Genomic DNA, 6,000 nt, shown 5'->3' with positions numbered 1-6,000 from the left:
TAAGACTTTTCATAGAAGTACTAGTCCGATTTCAATAATTTTTTCTGAAATTGTTCAGAAAAAATACCGCTATGTTTGATCGAGAGGGATTTCCAACATGTCAATTTGTTCCATTTTTATGGCCCCTAATAGGCCAAAAAATAACGTAAATATTGGAAATTTTCACATATCGTTACATAACTTTTACAAATTATAACATAAAAGAAATCCCTCTCGTCTAAACATAGCAAACGTGATTGTGATTATAAAAGTATAAGTTTTCTGGTTACAGATTTCTCAATTTGCTTTACTTAAGTGGGACCCATGCAGTTTCAACATCAATGTCATCAATGAAGCTTTAAGGTCGCGAGAGATTTTTCTTTTAATTTTCAAAAATAAAATTGAAAAGTCAAAACAGTTCCTAAATCCATTAAGTATATGCTTTACAATTTATTCCCAAAAAGCGCTCAATTTTAGGCTTCGCGAGTAGAAGACCTTCTAAGTAGTTCATCAATTCGGTGTGTCTCAAATTGATATTTGAGCTGCCCCAAATATGCCGAACAATAGACATCTTTCCTGTTTATGATATCAACAGTCATATTGACTGTGACAGCACAAATGTCACGAGTTGTGAGATCGGATATAAGACATATATCAATAGCACTATTCACAAGTTTACATGCAAGAAGAAATTCAAGTGGACTTGCTATGCCATTTTGTTGAAAGCTACGAATGCAGGGTGAAGTAGCTCTTCAACATACCTTCATGGAAATACGATTTTTGAACCAAAGCTATGGAAGCTTTTCCTTCCTGCACAATTTTGACTAGATTCATAGTTGCTGTACTTTTATGCTGAAGATTAATTTGTGGTAATCTAACCATACTCAATCACAGCACTATACATTTCATCATCAGCACTTATTGTTCAGCAACTTGGAGATACCAAACAAATTGGCTTTCAATCGCCTGTAACGAAAAAGGGAATAAGGATAAGACCATCATTTGAATATCACGATTTGCGAAGAAAAAAACGTCCACTGTATCAGAGATTCTCTTAATATAGCAAGGGTAAGACCCACGACACTCCGTACGCGACTGGCATATTTTTATCATGCCAACCATTCAGCTTCTTACGAAATGTGAGCAGGTTCCCGTTCAATCAATTCTTGGCTGAGATACTTCAACCAGCCGTATGCCACGCGATCTCTATGCTGATTTTGTCCGACTGTAATCAACCTCCTAGTGGACCACAGCCACAAGCGTATCGTGAATTAAAGTCACCTATGCTATCGCGAAAAACATTTTCTAAACTCTACATTTTACTAATCGTATAAATAAACATAAAATATTGCAAGTACATTTTGTGCTGAGACACATTGACATTTTTTTCTTTTAGAAGAACGCTATGTGACCGGCGTACGGGTATTCCTGAATTTAGTTACTAGTAGACTAAGATCTTTTCTATTTCTGGCAAGTTCCGGTTTTGCATCATAGTTCTTCTTATCTAAGATTATTCCTTCTCTGCCTGACCAGACGTATTTAATATTGAGAATCTCCTGTGTCTCCCTTGACTCTCTTAAAAGTTCAAGCGAAAGAGGCGTAAGTTAGTCACGAATCGATATATTTATAGACCTTCCGTTGAGCAACAGTGATTTAATCGCTAAAGCTTTATTATTTATAAGCTAGAAATTTTCGATAATTTGTCATAGTTTTAAGCGTTTTAATAGCTTGCCGAAAACTTCAAACATGTCGGCGTCACTTTTGCAATGAAAATTAAAACCAATTTAGGTCGTCAAAACAATGCCCTGATAAAACCAAGACACTGTTGAACACTTTTGTGTTGGTAATTTCTCATTCTAGCCCAGTGTACATGGGACATAAAAACCGCTGGGTGACTTTCCAAGTTTAACTTACCATAAAACATACGACTCAGTCGGTTACGGCTGTGAAACTGTAATATTTTTGCAAATTATACACTTGAATTCAGTTTCCTTTTTAATTACTAAAAAATAAATTTAAAACAATCAATGTTTAATATAATTTTCCCATTTTATTGCGAGTATTAGTGAGCAAATACCCTACACTTAACAATTCACAGTTCAATCTATTTCAATTTCACACCAACATACGTCCCCAAATGAGTTTAACAACCCTCGGGTACATCCGGCATCTTGTACCATTACCATCGTCAGTCGGCGCTCGCAGATGCCGGGTAATCGTCTTGCTTTTAATATCGCAATTTACATTTAACCGAACATCCAGGCTATTTAGCGCTTTTTCTGAACCACCACGCGTCATCATCGGCACCATCATTACATGCTGCAAAGCAGCTTCCGTCGAAAAACCCAACGTTCCGAGATTGGCAAACGTTTTGTGAGTTCAAACGAAAGAACCTGCATTGCTCCCTGGGGCGGCATTCAGTCTCGAGGCATTCACGGTGACATCCGTGGAATGCGAATCTCTTCCGCCCTCTAGCTCCTATGATGTAGAACGAATTCTCCCTCCAAACTCGCGCACATGTAAACTACAGTTCTGCACACGGTGTTTGCCATCTAACATCGTTACGGCACTAGATTCAACCTTACACAATGAGCCTTTGATAGAACAATTTTACAACATCGATGCGAGAGATTTTCAGACCCTTATTTCCCAACAGTGCGCGTTCGGGACCGAAACTACCTTCGCTTCAAAACTATGTCAAAGTTCGTCCCGGTATCGTACGATACGCTGTTTTTTCATACAGCGCGGAATATCACTGCCTGTTCATTGACTGGCTGGCGTGACTTCAATAAAATGGCGTGATGCAATTGCTCTACCAGGCACCCTTCCTGCTGCCATCACATCTTTATCATCATCATTGTCATTGCATAGTGCGTCTAGCCGGTATCAGTATCGGGCAGAATTGAAATCTGTTTCCCTTTACATTGAATTATCGTTACGTTGATTATAATTATAATCAATTCTGCTTTTACTAATCTAATTTTAATTGAATTTGAGTTTTGTGTTTATAGCCATTTTTCTAATCCTGGAACATGAGCAATATTCAGTTAAACTCTGTTTTATATTTACCTAACTCAAACTCTTGCTTTAAAGTGGAAACTAAATAATGTGTAAGTCATACCCCCATATAACTCACTGTGTAGCAGCATCACAATCTAGAGTCGTGTATATTCTAAGAGAATAACGATAACGACTATTGAACGACAGTCATTCTATGCGTTCGGTTACACGGAGCTCGTGCTGTGAACACTGAACACACGAACGTACGCTGCAATCAATGCAGAGTACCCACACACCATGCCAATGGAAAGTCCGCCTCGGTGCTAAAACTTTTGTGTTAACCCGGCAGCCTTTTCGAAGTTGCCATGTCAAAATATTTCGTTTATCGATAAAATACTGGGAATGTTTGGTAGCGCTAACATTGCCTGCGGACCCTATCGGTTTATACTGTGCACATTATTGCTGTCACATCAAAATATTTTTGTGGGTTGTTGTTTTTATTAACAAATGATAAACTGATGATGATAATATGAGAGGTAAATGAAGTTTATAAGGCAGCTGCGTGTTTTTTTTTTCTAAACGCAAACCAATGTTTCATTACTTCTGATAAACATGGTTAAGAAAGCATTAAGATACCATACCTAGTAAAAACTTGGTTTGAATTACACCCTTCCGAATGATGATTGCTTCACCGATTTGATCAAATCTACATATTTAATGCAACACCAATTAGGAAATGTTGTAAAATTGTGATCCCTAAAACCAGATCTAAAGTACATCGTTATACGGTTCAGATTAAATACTTTATTTACCATTCCTGCTAACGAACCAAAGCTTATTTTCGAAAGAAAACAGATCTGTCATTCAAATCTGCAAATCCAGTACCGAAAAGCAATCACAATTCCTAAATGAGCTCTAAATAATTCATCATTCTTCCAAGTTAAATCTTATCCCTGGCATCATCAACTTCATCGGCGACAACCGAGGGAACGGAACGGCAAAGTTAACTAGTTTACAGTAATCTTCATAGTCCACTCCTCATCGTCCGATTCTCACCCTCACCGGTATCCCAATTTCGAACTGGTGAATGGATGGTCGGCTGGAGCTATTTCAATTTATGATCCTCGAGTCTCGAGACTGCCAAAGCGGAAAAGGTAAAATGGTTCCAGTCTCGATGGTCGTCTTATTTCGTCTTTATGTGAGAAAATAACTTGACCTGACGATTTCAGCACATCCTTAATCCCACGGCTCGTAATCCGATTTGAGGTAATCAAAAATCGAAAAACATTTGCTATCAGATTCGAATCAGCAGAATTTTGCCAGCAGCAGTGGTCGGGCTGGTGGTCGGGAATCGTACAGCGGTTGCTCGATGCAAGGAATATATCTTCATAGGATATTCCCGTTCCGCTCAATTCCATGTTCACGTCAGATTATCAGTGAAAACACAACTTTCTTCTCAGTAGGAGATTTTTCCTCACTCAGCGTGGAAGTTCCTGTGATTCGTTGAAATATATCCTGTTTATGCCAAAGCAGTCCTCGTTGACGGCGGAAAGCGTATATTCAATGGCACATTTCGTCACGGCAATTCAGCAGCTACGTCTTTATATATAACTTGGCTCGATAAGCAAATAATAGTGTTTGTGAGTTAAAACCCAATCATCCGACTGTTTGCTGGAACACATGCTGTGACTTAAGCAGCTTACGGGTGAAATGTTGAAATGTTCTAATATTGAATTTGAAAAAGAAGATAAATGTCAATTTTAATGTAGGTCCGGAACTGAGTGGTAGTTTCTTACTGTCAATACCGCTGAATTTTGCCACATAAAAGAGTGGAGTCTCGTGCGTGGCTTGGACACCTGTGCACTACCTATAACAGCTCATAGAAATGCATTTTGAATTTTATAATTATAAATAACCAACTTAGTTTCGATTGCATTAAAACACCATAAATTATAAAATAAGGGTTAAATTTTCCCAAACGGGCCACCCAAAATAGGTAAAATAACAATTTCAATGGACGATCCATTTTTCAGCAGCATTTGCCGTTACGGAATCAAGATGGTTACTATGATAATTTTTTTACGAAAATATTGCCATTAAAAGTTTAAGACTGTATAACTTTAATTTTGGGATGTTATTGGCTAAATCAGTGATTAAAAACGCTTTTAATCCACCTAACAGTGTGATGGGACATTTCTTATAACTCTTATCACTCTCTTCGGATATTATATCGTTTGAGAACATTTAGAACTTGATGCTTTGCGATGTTTTTGATAACACATACTACATGGGATAGTGACAGGACTCAGAGAATCGCTCAAATCAGCATAGGACAACATCAGTGCTAGAAATCTCAAACCAAATCAATGGGAAAGCGAAAAAATGGCCCATAAAATAGACATACAAACGAATTATTGCTAATGCTCTGTTAATAAAATATCGAAATTCCTCAATCAATGCATTGTGGTGGGAAAACTGAATTTTTCTAAACGGGTTATATATTGTACTTTAATCAAATTTCCAACGCGACTGAGAACTAAGAAATCAACGCTTTTTCTAGATACTGGCAGTGACACTATTCAAAGAAAATCAACAGTGAATATTTCCAGACTTGGTTTTATTTCCTACTAGCTAATACCCATCGCGCGTTGCTGCGACTTTCGACGAAATAGGAGGAAAACACAATTTGTTCCGAAGCGCCATCTGGCGGGCAGATAATCCCCAACCAACAGCACACAAACACGCTCCAAAACAAATACCTACTATGTATAGTTCATAAAGTATTTGAAATTATTAAATTAAAATTTGTTTTTGCTATTGAAATTGACAAAATGATAGTATCGCCCCTTTGGCGATTGTTTACTTTTTCGGTCCCACCTATCAGCATTGAAGTATCGCCCTTACGTTTTTTTACAATAACTACCGTTTTACACCTCCGATTTCGTCCGGGTTTTTTCAATAGCGATCATTGTTACTATTTACAGCTGGTATCAGCTTGATAATCCTAAAAAAATATGAAAA

The sequence above is a fragment of the Topomyia yanbarensis genome, chromosome 3 (assembly GCF_030247195.1).
Source record: "Topomyia yanbarensis strain Yona2022 chromosome 3, ASM3024719v1, whole genome shotgun sequence".
NCBI classification, from domain to species: Eukaryota; Metazoa; Arthropoda; class Insecta; order Diptera; family Culicidae; genus Topomyia; species Topomyia yanbarensis.
Note: the sequence above shows the minus strand (reverse complement) of the source record.